Source organism: Cupressus sempervirens, chromosome 9 (genome assembly GCF_028749045.1).
Source record: "Cupressus sempervirens isolate cs-2001-9-10 chromosome 9, ASM2874904v1, whole genome shotgun sequence".
Classification (NCBI taxonomy): Eukaryota; Viridiplantae; Streptophyta; class Pinopsida; order Cupressales; family Cupressaceae; genus Cupressus; species Cupressus sempervirens.
In genome coordinates this window covers 57,415,564-57,435,048 of record NC_143126.1, presented here as the reverse complement: position 1 = coordinate 57,435,048, position 19,485 = coordinate 57,415,564, and positions in this window count along the sequence as shown.

Genomic DNA, 19,485 nt, shown 5'->3' with positions numbered 1-19,485 from the left:
TTATCAATTTTATATGCTAAATTATTTTTTTGTAGAATTTAGTTGGTTGATATGAGTTGGTTTATAAACACTCTTCTCGAGATTTATCTTTTCTACTTTGATATTTTGTATGTTGTTGATGAATGCAATATATATATATATATATATATATATAATCTATAAGATCAAAATTAATCTCCTATTATCTTTGAAATTCAATTGCTTCAATTTGTGTTAAAGAATAATAATATATACAAAATAAATAAAAAACAAATGTTAGTAGCACAACAACAAATCTACTATTCTTTTTTTTTTGGTAAACTCAATATTTAATAAGTATATAACATTGAAACCTTAATTTAATTTAATTTTAATCTAAAATTTATTTTAATAAAATATTTTTAATATTTTTAATTATAATACCTATTAAGGTACTTATTTTTTACATTATAGAATTTCTTTTAAGATTTTTACATTTACTTGAACTAGTATCTATTTCATATATTAAAATTAATTTAGATTTTCAAAAAAAATTATTATCAAGATATAATAAAACATCCACCAGAAGGAAACAAAAAAGGATATAGCATAGTAAAAGAAAAATCCCCTGAAGGAAACCAAAATTCATAAGAGATGAAGATCATATCCTGTAATGTGAGAGGGCTTAATAGCCCTAGGAATCAGTATGAAACTAAGAAAAATTTCATTGAACTTAATACTAATGTGATTCTCTTGCAAGAAGTGAAAATTATAGAGTAGGTTTTCTCTAGAGTGGCTACTTAAGTTTGGCCAAGGGCTTGATTTTCTTATAGTAATGCAAATGGAGCTTTTGGTGGCATTTCTATGTTGTGGAACCTTGATAAGGTAGTGTGATTGAATATCATATTTCATACTCATTTTGTGTTCATGAGTTTTACCTCCTAGGCTAGCAGTTGGAACCCATCTAATTTGTATGATCCCAACACTTGAAATGGTAGACTAGTTGTTTGGGATGAGGCTACTAAACTAGCTGATACTATGAGATAGGAAAATATATGGGGGATTTTAATACCCTGCTCTACCCTTTAGAGAAAATGGGGGCCTTGGAGGACTTTTTTGATAGCATGAAAGACTTGGAGGGCTTCCTTAGAAGGAATGACTTGATTGGTATTGATCTTCATGGTTCTTCTTTAACTTTGTCTAACAATAGATTGGGGAAAATTTTGATTCAAGTAAGGCTAGACAAGGCCCTTATCTCTTCTACCTAGGACATTCTTCAACATGCATCCCTAATGATGGGTCTGAGAACTATATCAGATCACTCTATGCTATTTCCCTCATGGACACAAAGTCAACCTACTAGAACAAAACCCTTTAGGTATGAGATCATGTAGTACTTGCACATAGATTTCAGGGACTATATTGTGCGGTGGTGGAAGGATCTATTGAAGGAACAACTATATTCCATATTGCTAGAAAACTTGACAGAATCTAGAAAGAGGTAAGAGGATGGAGTAAATCTTCATTTGGAAATATTTCCAAAGAAAAGAAGTCTACTTAAAAAAGGTTGGAATATTTCCAAAGCCAAATTTCACAAGGTAATGCTAATACTTAGCATTAGTAGGAGGAGGGGGAGTGTCAGGACAGATGGAAGACCCTCCTGAATTGGGAGAAAATATTCTAGAAATAGAGATCTAGGGTGAAGTGGTTGGAGGAGGGTGACCAAAATACAACCTTCTTTCATAGATCAATGTGAAGGAGAAAAAAGAGAAATTCCATAAGCCTTTTGGTGGAGGATAGTGGACATGGGATAAAAGAGATGGAGGAGATAGAAGATAAAGCCAATAACTACTTCTAGGAAATCTACAACCCCCCTACAATCCAGGTCAACAAAATCTTGCAAAATGATATTTTGAGGTTGTTTAATTTTGTGGTAAATAAGGATGTGAATGAGGATATGATTGGTAAGGTCAAGGAGGAGGAAGCTAGAAAGGAAGTGTTCAACATGAATCAGTACAAAGCCCCTGGCTCTGATGGATTTCTCCCAACTTTATTTTCAAGACTTATGGGATATTGTTTAGTATGATATGATCCATGTTGATAGGGACTTTGTTAGAATAGGTAAAGTATTGAAGGAACTAAATTAGACTTTTATTTTTCTTATCCCTAAGATGGATGATCCTAGACATCTCAAAGACTTTAGACCATTTAGTCTCTACAACATGATTTATAAAGTCCTTGCCAAGATCATGGTTAATATTCTCCAGCCCCTTCTTGATAAGTTTATAGGACCCTACCATAATGGTTTTGTGCTAGGGAGGTAGATTCTTGATTTAGTCATAACCACACATGAGGTAATTCATTCTATGGAAAGGAGAAAGAACCTAGTGATGGCCCTTAAACTAGACATTTCCAAAGCTTACGATAAGGTCAAGAGGGATTTTCTTTTTTCTATTCTCTCTAAACTTGGCTTCAATGAGAATGTTATCAAAATTATCAAAAATGTGGTGAGCACATTTTTGGTACTTTTTAATGGGGCTGTTGGTAGGATCTTTTCTTTTTCACAAGGTCTTCATTAAGATGGCCCCATATCACCTTTCCTATTCATCATTGTGTTAGAATTCCTCAAAAAAAACTTAGTGTCCATGACTAACTCTAGTAGAATTAAAGGAGTTAAACATACATCCCTATGGTCACCACAAACTATCCAACAATTTTTTGATGGCACCCTTTTATTTGGAATCTCTTTTGTCCATGAAGCTAGGGAGTGGAAGACTACCCTAAATCAATATGCAATGGTTTATGGGAAATGCATAAATTATCAAAAAAGTAAAGTATTTTTGTCAACATTATTTCTAGCGTGAGAGAAAAGGTGACCAGAATCATGGAATGCCAGGAGGCATTCCTCCCAGATACTTATATTGGTCTACTACTCACAATTAAAGAGGTCTCCAATGAGTACTAGAATGGCCTGGTTCAACACTTCCAAAGATAGTTGGTGGGTTGGAAAGTAAAGATTCTAAGTAGTGTAGGGAAACTTCAACTTCTCTTAGCTTCTTTACAAAGAATCTTGATGTAATTCCTCTCTATTTTTAAACTCCCTAGTAGATTTAGAGTCATTCTTGAAAAAAATAAACATAATTAAAGGAGTTAATCCTATGTCCCTATGCCCACCACAAACTATCTTGCAATTTGTTGATGACACCCTTTTATTTGGAATCTCTTTTTGTCATAAAGACAAGGAGTGGAAGGTTACCCTAAATTAGTATCCAATGGTTTTTCAGAAATGCATAAATTATCAAAAAAGGAAAGTATTTTTGTCAACACTATTGCTAGTTTGAGAGAAAAGGTGACCAAAATCATGGAATGCCAGGAGGAATTTCTTCTAGATACTTATATTGGTCTACCACTCACAATTCAAGAGGTCTCCAATTAGTACTAGAATGGCCTAGTTAAGAACTTCCAAAGAAAGCTGGGGGGTTGGAAAGTAAAGATTCTAAGTAGCACAAGGAAACTCCAACTTCTCTCAACTTTTTTCTAGGGCATCCTAATGTACTTCCTCTCTATTTTTAAATGTCTGGTGGATTTAGAGTCATTCTTGAAAAAAATCAACATAATTTCTTATGGTCTAACATTGAAGCGAAGTCTTGGATGAGCTTTGTGAGCTGGGATAAAGTCTTTCATCCTAACCCCTTTGAAGGTTTTAATATAAGAAGGAGAAGACATGTGAATAAGGACCTCCTAACTAATATTGGCTGGAGATTGTTGAATTCCTAGGGAAGTTGGTGAGACATTGGGAAGGCCATGTACCTAGGAGGAAAATCATTCCATCAATTCCTAGGGACCCATGCTCTCCCCCTGGGTTCTAAAATATAGAACAATATGGTGTACACCCAAACATTATTGATGATGGGTTGTCACTAGATTGTAGGGAATGAAAACACCATTTCTTTATGGGAAAACTAATGGTTCCAACATAAACTCCTCATACACACTAAGTTCTTGCCCTTCTATGAGACTTGTACTCATGATTATGGTTCTCTAACTTGAAGCTATATCACCTCAGATCATGAATGGGTTAGAATTTAGAACTAGGAGCTTATTGGGTCAGGCCTTTCCCTAGAACTGAAAAACTTCCTTTAGACTTATAGGATCCCTTTCACCTTGGTGGATGACTCCTTGGTTTGAAAACTCAACCCCCTTGGGTGATTTCATGGTGAAGTCATCTTACCTTTTTTACCTTGGGGGAGGTGTGGACTAGGGAGATTGGAAGGGTCTAGCACTCTTGGATCCTACCAAAGATAAATTTCTTTTAGTGGATGGCCTTACATGGGTCTATTCTCATGGTGGATAACCTTCAAAGGAGAGGATGTCTGCTAGTTAATTATTGTTTCCTATGTTATCAAGATGAAAAATCTATACCACCTTTTTATCCACTACCCTTTTTCCTTAGATTTTTGGGTGGGGGGGAGGGGGGGGGGGGGGGGTCCTTTCCTTATGGGAGGTCTAATGGTGTGCTGATGAAAGCTTACAACAATTTGTTAACTAGGAAAGTCCATCTTTCCACCCTTTTCTAAAAAATTCTATGGATAATAATCCTACCATATGTTTCTTTGAAAATTTGGAAGGAGCGGAGTAAAAAAAAAGGTTCACAGAAAAAGCCACTACATTTTTGGTGGTGACCCAAAAATTTATTAGACTTCCAAAATAATGTAGTGGGATCTAGCGGTGGAAGCCCTCATAAATACCCTAGGTAGATATGATATGAAGTTGTCATTTGCTAGGGACTTAGTCCTAAAGGTGGCATGGTTTGATAGTTCCAAACCTAAGGCTAGAAGTAGGATGATATGGCGTCCCCCCCAAGTCTTGGATTAACATCAATTTTGATGGTTTGGCTATAGCAAGTAGCACTAAAACTAGGGATGTCTTTCACAATTGTATGGGGAAAATGTTAATTTCCTAAACTCAAAATTATGGAGGAGGCTCAAATAATGAAGTGGAAGCCTTGGCACTTCTATGGGGAATGTGAATTTCTAGAACATGAGGAATAAATAGGTTTGCTATTTTTGGTGATTCAATTTTAATTTTTAAAGCTCTTAAAGGTGAAAGAAGGTGTAGCTAGTTGATTAGAGTAATTATTGATGAAATTCACAAGTTGATGGAGGGATGCCACAAAATCCATATGGACCACACTTATCATGAAGGTAATGGCATGGTGGATGAGTCAGAAAAATTTGGCCATAATGTAACATGATTAATCAAATGGGAGGACGTTAGCCAAATTCCATCATCAACTCAAGTGTTGATGGAATGTGAGTATACTTCTCAAAACATTACATAATGAATCTCAATAGGTGGCATGCCTTTAAGTTTTTATGTGGGAAGGAAGGCAAGAGGTTTTCCCTTCATAAATAAATCATTTGGAAATATTTCATGAGGATTCTCTTTTATGATCCTCTTTCTGTGAGGTTTACTTATTTCCATAAAAGGACAAATATATTGGATTTGAAAATGGGCTAAAAATGATAATAAAGACAACTTAATCAAACCCCACTCCAACTAGAGCTAGTATCAAGTGATTACATAAGGAAAGGGACTAGTAACAATGTTGTTGTGTGAGCTATTTTGGTTTTTGGAAAACTGTGTTGCCTTATGATGGTTTTTTACAACCTTTACATTTTCATCTTGGATGTGTTTTATTTAACCTTTGGCAGCTGCCAAACCTACAACAAGGTAATGCCAAAGAATTATGAGGAGTTAGTAGTTGAGCTAGGTAGAGGTATTGGCACCAATGATTGCATTAAACCTATGGAAGTGGAAGCTTGCATCTATAAGAGTGAAGTTGTGATTATTTATTTATGGGAGGGTGGCTTATTACTGTTCACAAAAGAGATGGCAAACAATTGTGAGAATTTTGTGATGCAGTTCTTCAACTCATGGAATGACATAAAAGTGAAAAACAATGGGATGGGTTTCAAAATCATGGAAGATATTATTTCTATGTTTGGAGGGTTTACCCTTGGATGGAAGAACTAGTGCAAGTAGGCTAGAGTGAATGATAAAACTAGTTTGGTAAATTTTTTAAATTTTGATGAGGAAATAGTTTGAATGCATTGTGGGTTCTCTAGAAAACATCTTCCTAAGCCATGACATGTTATATTCTATGCCATCATAAGATATATTACCCTCGAGGATCACTTTTAGATACTTTACTAAACTACCATTTACCCATTCTCAACCATCTCAGAAACTTGGATCAACTTTCCTTTTTGTTTCTCTTTCTCATTGCTATGGAAGACAACATCCATAAGGCTAGGAAAAAGAAAGAGGAGGATAAATCCTTTTATCTCATCCACCAAGGTTTCATGAATAAACTATATATCTACCACCTCTCCCTTAACTCACCACTTTTGGTCAACCTATTAGCTAATGTCATGTCCCAAATTTTGATCGACCCTGGCCATAGCTCCAACCATTAAAAAAACCAAGAAAACCCTTGTCCCTGAGGAAAAAATTAGCCTCATTGATTCTGATATGGACACAAGGAAGAGAAAGAAACATGCTCATTGAACTAGAAAAGGTTGTGGGGTAGGTGGGGGGGGGGGGAGAATAGCCATTGCCATATTCAAAGCAAGGTTTGGTTGAATAGGATGAAGTAGTCGATGAAAGAGATGGTCAAAAATCACATTGGCATCTACCAAAAATTTGACACTCTTGTAGAATTCTTCACTAAAGTTATACTTTCCATTTCCTCTACCCTTTATTTCCTATAGGTGAATAAGGACAAGAAATATTTCGGCAAGGAGTGCGAGACTACCTTCTCCATCTATTGCTTATTGGCAGAGGACTAGTTGAAAATGATTCTAGACCAACCTATCAAAGAGGATGGTGTGGACATGAATAGGGATGAGCCTGAGAAGAGGAAGGATGAGGCACCTCAAAAGAATGAGGGCACCTAGCTATGGTTATAGTTTTACTTTTTGTTGTTATGTTGTTAATCACCCTGAACTAGAAGTCCTATGAGGTTTTACATTATATATATATATGTTTAAGTGTTTGACTAATAGCAATAATTTCCTTTACTACTCAATTTATTTCTATTTTATTTATTAGTTAGTAATAGAATTTATGACCTAGTGATAAGATCAATGTAATAGGGTAGCTAGAGATAAAAATTTAGGAACCACATAATAAATTGAAGAAATTTTTAAAATTAATTAGGTGTAAGAGGAATAAAATGAAACATATTTACTCAAGTAGATAGATTTTTTATTTTTTTAAATTTTATAGTAGAAGGGGGAGAGATAATATAAATTAATTCAATAGGTGAAAGAATTCATTTAATTAGTAAAAGTATAGGAAACCTAGTTTAATTATTTAACTTAGTTGGGCACTAGTAAAACAATAAAACTTACTCTAAGGTCAAAATTGGGAATAAAGAAACTAATCATTGAAGGGGATTCCCAAATTATATTGAATTCCTTAAGAAAAAGATCGACTCCAAATTGGATTATCAATTCAAAACACAAAACTATACTTAACCTCTTAGATAAATTTGAGAAAACTAGGATACTTGATATTTATCAAGGAAATAAATAAGCATATTGGTTAGAAAATAGGGGAGTGGATACCAAGGATATGTTAATCCAAGAAACATATAAATCCCATATTGATCTAAGACCTGAAATAATCTTAATCTAATTTTATGTTCATTTTTTAACAATGTTCTTCTTTGTATTGTTTACCTCTATCCTTTAATGGTTCTCATTTTCCATCTAAACAAACATTCTATTTCCAATTTTCTACAATTTTTTCTAGTTTTCCCACTTGGGAGATATTTTGAATTTTGGATAAGTGTGGATACTCCCGATAGGTTGGGCCTGGCCTCAAATCCCTACTTGGACATGCTTCTCATTTTGTCTGTGACTATGGCTACCAAGGGAATTTCAATGTCATTCATCCTACTGGGGGTATGTCAATAGAGTCAACAACTTTTCCAATGGGCCAAGAGATTCAAATGAGCCTTACTAGGGCTTTGTTAGTGGGCCAGGAGATTCAAATGAGCCATAACAAGGCTCTAGGTTGGAAGGAAGTGGTCCTTGGTGACAAGGAGGCTCTCATCCTGGTGGAAGCTCCCAAAGTGATTAGCAATGACGAGGGAGTGGAAATTACAGTTATAGATAGCTTGGTTGAAGTGTGTTTGCAAATCTGAAACTCTGCCTCATTGGTAGATTTTTTTTCCTTTCACTCATTGATTGAGATGGTCTAAAAGTGGGTGAGTCAGAGATGGAAGTTGAAGGGAAGTGTTATGGTCTTAGCCATGTTGGGATGCCTATTCTATTTTAAATTCAAGGCAATGGAGGATATGACAATGGTGATGGTATGCTCCAGGTCATACAGAAAGCATAGCTTGGTGGTGGCTAAATGACATCTAACGTTGGATCTAGTGAAAGAACTAAATAAGATAGCTCTAGTTTGGGTTAGGTTACTAGGTCTTCCTCTTGAGTTCTAGGATGAAAGGATCTTGAAATCCATTAGGGATTCCTTTGGGCACTTTGTGGCAGTGGATTTGATTACTTTGCAAAGATCCTGACTAGTCTTTGTGAGGTTTAGTTTTAATGTGGTAGGGGGAACTTCATTACCAGAGTCTATCATTCTGAGCTTGAAGTGGGGTAAGAAGATTCAACCCATTTTTTATGAGAGCACAGGTGTGTTTTGTCAAAAAAAGCTCATCATTTGGGCATTTTTTTGTCAACTGTAAGAAATTGGATAGGATGGCTAAGAAGAAAATTCAGGGAGATGTTATAGCGGGAGCCACTTCTCCTCCTAAGGACTCAAGGGTAGTGGATAGGCCTCTTGAGGGTGACAAGGAGATGCCTCTCTCTCCAAGGAGGGAACTTGAAGAAAAGAATCCTTAGAAGGATAAGGATAAGGAGTCAACTCCTCCCTCTAAGAGGGTGCAGAGTGAGAACCCTCAAGTTGGGATTGGAAGGGTAAGAACGAAGGAGCTAGAGGGGATGTATTTTTCTGTCTAAGGGTTAGAGTTACTCTGCACATAGGAAGGGGAGACAGAGGGTTTGGAGGAAGGAGAAACTAATTCTTTCCCCTTTTTACAAGTTATTGAGGAGCTTCTCAGTACCCCTTCAAGGAACCTGGTGATTGAGGAGGTCTTTCAAGGGGGTACCAACAAGGCTATGAAGAAGGAGAGGTGAATGATGGGGTAGAAGGAGAGGTATCCAAAGTGCTTTGCTAGAATGAGGAGGAGTTGCCAAATAAGATGGTGGATCTAGCCCAACTGGATGATAAAGAAGAGAAGTGGCAAACATAGAGAAGATAGAAAAGGGTTTCAAGGAAACCTGAAGTGATCGTGGATTTGAAGTTGGATGTAGGAAAGTTGGGTAAAAAAACTAAGAAAGCCAAGCAGTTGGCTATGGAGGTGGCAAGTGGCAAGTAGGCCATTTTGGAATCCTTAACAAAAGGTAGGAAATTATTTTCTATCTTGGAATATGAGGGGGTTGAATATTCCTCATAAGAATTTTTCCCCCTAACAATAGCTGGCAAACCAAAAAATTGATATCCTACTCATCTAGGAGGTTAAAATATCTATGGTTGACTTGGTGAATATGGAAAGTTTTTTTTGGCCTAGGGAAAAGTTTTTTTATAGTGCAACAAAAGGTGCTTCAAGAGGTGTGGCAACCTTTTGGAACCCAGATGCTGGTAAAGGTAGTCTAATATGTAGCTCAAATTTCTATCTTATTATTGAGCATAGAATAGGAGATAAGAAATGGAATATTATTAATGTTTATGCCCCTAATACAGGAAATGGTAGACATAGCTTATGAGAGGAGCTATTAGTTTTTATCTCTCAAAACAAGAATACCTTTTGTATGGGAGATTTCAACTCACCCCTGTACCCTTTAGAGAAAATTGGAGGAATGATTGATTTTACTAATAGTATGAAGGATCTTGTTGACTTTATAAATAATAATGATCTTTTGGATATGGAGATATGTGGTCTGAAGTTTAAATGGTCAAATAATAGAAAAGGGGTTGACCTGATCCAAGTTAGACTCAATAGACTTTTGGTCTTGGCATGCTAGGAAGGATTAACTTCCTCCTCTCTTACAGGACTACCTAGGATGGTTTCAGATAACACACCAATCCTTTTTAATTGGAAAGAAGATTCCTTGAGGGGCCCAAGACCTTTTAGATATGAAATTATGTGGCAATGTCATCCTAATTTCAGCTCTAGGGTGGCTGAGTGGTGGGGGATAAGGATAGAAGGGACATCAATGTATAAACTCTTTGTTAAACTAGACAATGTAAGGAGAAATGTGGTGCCATGGGAAAAAAGGTTTTTCGGGGACATTTTTAAGAGAAAGCTAGAGGTGGAAGGGAAGTTAGTTGAACTCTAGAAAGCTATGGGGGAAGGCATACCAATGGATAACATTATCCAGGAAGAGGGGAAATACAAAAAAGTTTGGAAGGAAACTTTAAGTAGAGAGGAGATTTATTGGAAATAGAGATCAAGGGAGTTATGGCTTAAAGTGGGGCATAGGAACACTGCAGTTTTTCCTAGATTAGCTTCAATCCAAAAATGGAGAAACACTATTGATAGCATTAAAGATGACAATAATGTGAAGCTGAAAAAACTTGAAGAGATAGGGAATTGGGTGATGGCTTACTTTAGTAATTCTTTTAAGCAAGAATAAAGGGACTTCAGAGAGGAGGATCAGTAGTGGTTGATTGAGACAATTCCTTCGATGATCTCAGCTGAAGAGAATGAAGAGCTTGTCTAGATGGTGACTAAGGAGGAAGTTTATACAGCTATGTTTTCCATGAAACCTTATAAATTCCTAGGTATTGATGGTTTCCCATCGGTGTTCTTTTAGCACTTTTGGGAGATTATCAAGCTAGATCTCCTTTGTATGGCCTATGACTTCTTTAGGATTGGGAAGCTTCTCAAAAATCTTAATAAAACTTTCATTGCTCTAATTCCCAAGGTGAAAGACCCAGAAGTTTTCTCTAACTTTAGACTGATCAGCCTTTGTAACACCAACTAAAAAAATTTCTCTAAAATTTTAGTGAATAGGTTAAAGCCACTGCTACATAAGTTCATTGGGAAAACCTAGACTGGGTTTTTCCTAGGATGACAAATCCTGGATTCAACAATAATGATGCATGAATTTTTGCACTCTATGGAGAAAAGTGGTAATCCTAGTATGGCCTTGAAACTAGACATCTTTAAAGCTTATGATAGGATCAAATGGACCTTCATGTATAAAGTAATGGAAAGGATTGGCCTAAGTCATAAGGTTATTACAATGGTAAAATCAATGGTGGAAACTATTAAATATTCTATAATGGTTAATGGGTCATCTTGGGGAATCTTTGGGGGGAAGAGAGGTCTTAGGAAAGGTGACCCTATCTTTCCCTACCTATTTATCATGGTGGCTGAAGTTCTAAGGAGAACATTCATGAGAAAGTGGAGGGGGGGGTGGGGGTTATCAAAGGGATTGAACCTGAATCCACTTTACCTCCTAAAGTGATCTAGCAATTTGTGGATCACACCTTCCTTAGTGGGGAGTCCTTGGTGGGTGAAGAAAGAGCTTGGTCGAAGTTGGTGTTGGAGATATATGCTATGAATGTGGGACAACTGATCAATTTTGACAAAATTAAAGTGTTCTTCTTTAATACCCCTCCAAACCTAGCATAAAGGATTGTTAATATTCTAGCTTGTAATGTTGCTAAGTTACCAGATACTTATTTGGGTCTTCCTTTAACTATGAAAGAGGTTAGTAATAACTTTTGGAATTGCATTTTGGAAAGAATGGAGAAAATTTGATTGGATGGAAAGGAAAAACTCTAAGTAGTGCAGGTAAAATGCAACTTCTGATCTCCTCTCTCCAAGGATTACCAGTGTACTTCCTATCCTTATTTAAAATTCCTCAATGTATGGCTAATAAATTGGAGAAAATTCAACATAACTTCCTTTTGTCTAGGGGTTGTGAGGAGATAAGAATATAGTTGGTCAATTGGGATACAATCTATGAACCTAAGTATAGGGGAGGATTGGGAGTTAGGAAGATGATTGATCTGAACAATGTGCTTGTCACAAAGATGGGGTAGAATCTAATGAAGGGATATTCTAATTGGTGTAATATTATGAGAGCTAAGTACCTTGGTAATCTTAATTTCTCTCACTATACCTAGAGAAATGATCTTCTAATGGGCTCTAAAATCTAGGGTAAACATCATGAGAGAAAGAACCCTTCTGAAGGAGGGAGTAAGGTGGCTAATGGGGAATGGTAACCAAATTGATTTCTAGGAGGATCCATGGCTTATAGATAAACCTTTGTCAAAAAAAATGTTTGTGTCCCTTTGATATAACCTCCAAGACATGTGGGGTAGTATGGTTGTAGATTATATTGGCCTAGGAAGAAAATGGAAGAAGATGAGGTTGCAACAGAATGATTTGATAGGAAGGGACCTAACTGATCAGCTGAATTCTTTGTCAAAAGAGTATAGGATCCCAGGAAGAGATAGGACTGATGAGTTCATTTGGAGGGCCACCTCGACTATGGAATTCTCAATTAAACCTACCTAGAAGCTAATGTTTGATAAATCTCTTGAACCTAATGACTGGGGAAATATTTGGTGTAACCATTTAATCTTGAAAATCAACATTTTTTGGTGGACCACTATCCATGGGAAAATTCTAACTACTAACAACTTGATTAAGAGGGGGTTACAAATACCTAATAGATTTTGTATGTATAAGAGGGAGGAATAGAGCATCAACCACCTATTCCTAAATTGCAACTTTGTCTCTAAGGTGTAGGGGAAAATTCTTTAGAAGTTGGAGGTGAATTGGGTATTCAATGAGGATATGAGGCATTTGGAAAACTAGTAGGGCCCCTTCACCCACTCCTTGCTTATCAATTTTTGGAAGATTATTCCCCCCCAAGTGTGTTGGGGTATTTGAAAGGAGAAAAAAAATAGGGTGTTCAGAAATGAGGAGAGGGAGGTGAAGGTCATAGTTGATATGGTCTTCAAATTGATAGTTGAAAACATTAGATGTAGCAATTGAAGAAAACTAGCATTCCCCCTTCTACCCTAGAGGTTAGAATTGTGAAGTGTTGGTCATTGATGGATGGGATTATGGAGATTGAAAAATCTAATCTTATGGCTAGAAAGAGAACTTGATGAAACCCCTACCTACTAATTTGGTCAAACTTAATTTCGATGGTGCTACCAGAGAGGAGGGATCAGTGGGAGAGGGATTGTTAGGGACTATAAGGGAACAATGTTGTTGACTTATGCTGGTTTTTTAGGGAAAGTTTCAAATAATGTAGTAGAAGTGATGGCTCTGTACTGGGGTATAAAGTTAGTCTTAAGTGTGCGATGGAAGGATGTGCAAGTTGAAGGTGATTCTAAAGTCATTATTGAGACTCTTAAAGGCAATATGTAGTAGGGATGGGCTATCAAAAGTGTTATTGATGATATCAAGTACCTTTTAGCCACCATAATAGGTTGATTTGAATCACATTTTTTGGGAGGGAAATAGTGCAGCTGATGGCATGGCAACAATTGGCTTAAAGCTGGAAGGGCTAAGTGGTTGGAGGAATTTGAATGCTCTACTAAATTTGTTGAGGGAGTTAGTGAATAAAGAAATAAAAAATGATGAACCCTAGCTGGTTACTTTATATAGTGCTATTGAGCTATTTTGGGGATGAAATGCACCTGATGCTTATGTGGTAAGGAGAAAAGGCTTAGGTACAGGCAATAATTATAACTCATGGCTCAAAAATTAGAAGTTTGAAATAGGGGATTTTTTATTCCTTTCCCTTTATGGATCATCGTGTGCCATGCAAAAAAAGAATTATTTTTAAAAGATTTATGGCATGTTGGGAATGATAGAAATGATTGGGGGATAGATCGTAGCAGCCAACACATGATCTTTCTCACCAATTTGGTAGGATTCATTATTACTATTAATTGTAATTATCATCTCTATTTATGGGTTTATCTTTCTAAGAGTGAAGTATTTTTTAGGGACTAAGCTTTGAATAGAGAGAGAGGAGAGAAAAAAATTATAGAGATGGGAGGTGAATTGGTGCACATTCAACCGACTATGATCGATGATAGTGTGATGAAGCCCTTGGTTTGGTACTTACTAAAGGAGGGTAGTTCTCTCTCGTTCATGGAGGTTCTCAATGGTCATGACGAGAATTGTTCTATGTAGTTTGTTAACTCATGGGAAAAATGCAGAGTGACAATTAATGGTATCTTGTTTCACATTTCAAAGGAGGTGATTTCTATGGTGGTGGGCTTGGTGATGAAGGGAAGAAAATGGTAGAAGGTGACATGGGTGACTGATGAAACAAGTTTCCAACATTTCTTTGTGGAGGATGAGGAACCAATTCAGCACAAAGGAGGTTTCATGAGGGAGAAACTACCTGACCCATGGAATGAGGCTTTTCTAATTATGATGAAATATCTTACCTTGGAAGGAAGGTATGATGTTTTCTACTACTACCATTTTCCTCTTCCTAACCATTTCTGACACTGAGATTTTCTTTCACTTCCCTTATTCTTTTTGCATGATCTTAAGGATATTGTTGTTGATGTGAGAGATAAAATGAGAAGGGGGGTTAATTTTACTATTTTGCACTAAGGTTAATTTTTAGGTTGTACCAATTTCACCTTGCCCTAGTCCCCCCTAGGATTGTGGAAATTGATATTCCTATTCACCTAAACCCCAGGCCCCAAATGGTCCTCCTTAGGATTATGGGTCCTAGAGCCCCTATCCCTTGGCCCTCTCCTAGTGGATCCCCAATGAATCCCTCCCCCAGAGGGAAAATAGAAAAAGGTAAAGAGAAAATGAAAATGGAGTTAGAGGATGAGGGGAGAGGGGGAAGGAGGAGGTTAGGGAGGTTGGCTAAGTCTCAGGCTAATAGGAAGTTAAGTGAGGGTGCCTCGTAGGAGGAGGACTTAGATTTTGAGGATTTGGGCTACAACAAAAGAAGAATGAAGGAGAAAACTATTAACTTCAGAGTGGGAGGTACAAAGGAGGTTGAAGAGGATATTTCTAATTCCTATAGGTTGAACTTAGGTAATGGCAAGGAGAATAAGGAGGTGTCACATGTCTTGATGATGGTTATTGCCTTCCCCCTTTATGATCTCTTCCCTTCTTAAGCTAGGTTCCATAAAGGCCACTAACCCCCTAGTTGTGCTTGATACTTAGGCTGGTAATGAGCTGCAAGAGAGAATCCAAGCACTGGAGGAAAAAATGGGGCTTTAAACCAATTTTATAATTAAAGTCACGCATGCTGCAGCTACCACTCTGTGCTTGTTGAAGGATGTTGAAGGGGACCTGCCCAAGGAGGACTCCAAGTTGCTTTTTGACTTACTAGCAGAATATTGGGCAAGTGTCCTTCTAGGGAAGAAGGAGGTCAAAATCATAAGGGCTCCCCCCTTCTTTTATTTTTTGCATGCTATTAATCCACTAGTTTACAAACTCTTTTTGTTTAAAGGTTGTCATGCCTTTGTTTTTGTTAAGTGACTTCAGCTTGTTAACATACATTTTGTTTAAAGCTTGTAGTTACTTTTATAATTATAGTATAAAATTTTGTTTTTTTTTCAAAAAGAATTAGGGGCTAGTTATGTTCTAATGATTATCTATTGGTAGTTGTCCAGCTTTTTTGTAATGGGCCAGCCCCCTTGTTTCGACTACTTTTATTTCAAAAACATTCTATTTGTACCTCTCTAATATTGATTAGATGACATTCATCCTTCTAATTTTAACTTAGCTTATGATATAATTTAAGATTTATGTTACTATGATATTACTTAATATGATTAAACCCCTATGGATTGACATCATGATCTATCATGTATCTCTCTTTCTTGGTAAAGTTCTAGACCTTCCTTCTAGAACTATCGAGGTCATTCTCAAAGGTTGAGGTTTCATTCTTAGGTCTATATATTTTGTCCTATTTATCACTCTATCATTTTTTTAGTCTTTCCTATTATTAAATAAGTACAAAATATTCTTTTTCTTTTTTTAATGCTACCAAAGCTAGAACCATGGCTTTTAGGTGCTTTGTTAAACTAGAACATTGGAATAGGTTTTTGGACCCAGTTGATGACATATCTAGGGTTGTTATATGTAGGAATATTGTGGAGAAATCCTTTAATTATGAGTACACTTGGTATACCAATAGCTTTTTCATAGGGTCATTCATAGCCTATCTTGCTAGAGCTTAGGTGGGTCATTAGGAAATCATTCACTTGAGCCAAAACATCTTTCATCCAATCTGGTTAAAGGGTTTAAAGGAAGTGGTCTTGAGTATCAATAGGCAGATAAAAATTCCATTTTGTGAAGTTTATATGTCAAATCCATTGGGTATCTTGGGGAAAGTTAATGTATCTAGGTGCCCTATTCTTTACATAAAAGATGTGAACAAGTTCTACAGAGAGTGACCTATGATGATGGCTAGTAGGACTTTTATGCTCCATCAGAGGGGCATTGTCATTGACCAGGAAAAGAATTGGCTCCTCCATTATCATCACATATTTAATTCATTTATTGAGCAAGGGGTGGATTTGAGTGACCTAAATAAACTCAAATTCTCACTCACTAACTTGTTTATTAATCTACTAGGGAGAAGACAACTTATAACCTAGTTTTGGGTTTGGAAATGAAGGATTTGAAGGAAGTTGAAGATCAAATTATGGTGTTTTTGGAGGAAGAGGATGAAACTTGATCCAATATTCTCATAAAACTAAATTTTGTTTGTAGGATCCTTTTGTCATGGTACATATGATTAAGTTTGTATTCTATGTTAGGTATGTTACCACTATTATGATCAATCTTTCCTTCATTTTTCCCATTTTAATTTAGGCCTATGTTTAGTCTTTATTCATCCTTAATGCACTTATCAAGCCTCTCCATTTTTGTTTGGAATCTAGAGATAGGAAGGTGGTTTATAGTTTTATCCATGATTTTTGTTTAGTTCTTTTGTTTCCTATCCTTCTATTTTATTCTATCTAGCCTAGGCTTGCCTTTTTGGGATCTATTTTTATTCCTATTATCTATATTGTCTCCTTTGTTGCAAGTTTGAATATCTAGAATTGTAATACAAATTTTAATAGAATGAAAATTTAAGTAAAAAATTCTATTAATTTCTATTAGGTAGCATACTCTTAATGGTGGTTTTGATCAGTAATTACAAGGAGGTTTGATTCATCTTCTTCAAACTAGATTAATATTGTAATTATTTATGATTTTTTTGCCCCCCTAATCTCCATTGACATAATCACTTATGGAATCTATCATTGTCTGAACATAAATATGGATAGGTTAATATTGAATTAACATATTTTTTAAAATGCATGGCAAGAAGATCACTCCATTAAGGCTTGGGTGTCTAAATAATAATCAAGAACACAATTTATTTTCTCTAGATCCTTTCTTTTTTCCATCTTCTTTTAATTGCAAGAATATATGTCACCAATCTATAACTGATTCTCTAAACTCATCGCTATTTTTAGACATAGTTTTTCAATTTTTTTGTCGTTATACTACTTAATTTAGATCTCTATGTTATAAGCTATCTTACACATTCATATTTAAAACTTGTATCATTCAATATACTTACATGACTTAACCATTGTTCAAGGATTAAGACCCAAATTTATTTCTAGATGCATACAACCATCCTGAAGAAATAGAAAGAGCTATATTGGTATAAGGTATATTTTTGTTATACTAATATAATGGGTTAGTGTGAAGTTAGATATGTATGATGGAGATATCCTATGACAAGACTCGAGCATAAATGGAAATATTAGGTCTATCTTCATTGAGATCTCCATTATCACATTACAATCTTATACAACAAGCATATGAAATACAAAGAGAATGTATATATAAAATAGAGACATTTTCTAAAAGATCCCAAAAAAAAGGAATGGTTATAAATTTTATCCTTTACAACACATACATGTAAGACACAACATAATGTTTGAAATATAATAGTGAGGTATGCCTGTTTTACAATGTAATTTACATTGGACAAATGTCATGGGCAAGACTCAAGGTTTTCTTCTCCATCCTTTCCTACTAGTGCCCAACTGAATAGAGTTTGTTGTAATTTTGTTTCTTTAATCTAATAAAATATTCATGGTCTTTGCCTTTTACCAATTAAAATAAATAAAAATATAATATTGAAACCACGTGAGTGTGGAAAGATGACTTAGTTTGATTCCATCAATTTTTTTGTCTCTACTATACATAATATAGTGATTGAATAAAAATATATAGATAGTACTTTACTATATTGGTATAGTTTATATATGTAAGAATTTGGCTTAGGCCAGAATTCACCCAAGAACTAAAGAACTCAACACAAGCACACAGTAGACCAAAATAGACAGAGTATGATCAGAATGACAATATTCATTCAATAACTATATTAGAGTACACTACGAGTGGCTGAATATAAAGGCCTTAGGAGAGCTTCTAGAATGCATAAAAGTTAACACCATGATATGTCATACAACTAGGCACATGTACACAAAATCCTAAGTGTCTCACCTAAAATAATAATAAAATAATGCAAAATAATTAAATAATGCATTAACCTAAGTAAAACTTAAGTAAGTGTAAGAAATAAATACTTATTTACACCAACACCCCCCCTTAAGTGCAACTTAGGGGAATGCCCTTAAGCTTAAAAAATCTAGGATGCAATGCAATATGGGTCCTGGCTACTAGGCCATATTTGGTACCCATGTACATAATGATATGAAATCTCCCATAAGCGGGGAAAGAGGGAAAACCTCATGGGAAAAACCCTCCCCCAAAAAGAGAGATAAATAGGGATGCATGGATGGATGGAGTGATCAAGACCCCCCCATTACGACATACATCCAGTATATACATAGGAGAATAATGAGAAGAGGAAGAGAGATAGGATGGGCTCCCCCCACCAAAGAAGAATGCCAAACAGTGACTGCTCCAATGAAGAAGTTGATCTAAGACTGCAAAATGGTGTTCCTCTCCTTAGGAAGAAACAATACCAACGGTACAAATTAGACGCTTCCACTGTGTGTGGAAAGAATCCCATGGATAAGTGATGTCTCTAAAACCTGCTCAACTAAGTGAAGAACCTATCCCAAAGAACTGTCTATCTCTGCAATTGATGAAGAACCCTACTGCAACTGTTGATCATAAGTATCCACAATCACTTCAACCTAAGAGGATCAATCATGTAGAGAATGAACAAGAGAGTCGGATGGAGCTCTCGTCACAACTGAAGAAGGTATTTCTGCATCAAGAAGAAGATCATGAATATTGTCTCACAAATCTATCATTGAACCTATATCTTGAAGACTAGAAGTACCCTTCTATTCTGGACCTATCATTCTGGTGATGTATACATGTGGACTAAACTGATGAAGTAACCTCTCACTGTAAATTTTGATAGAACTCCACATGTTTGAAGCTATTGAAGCACTATC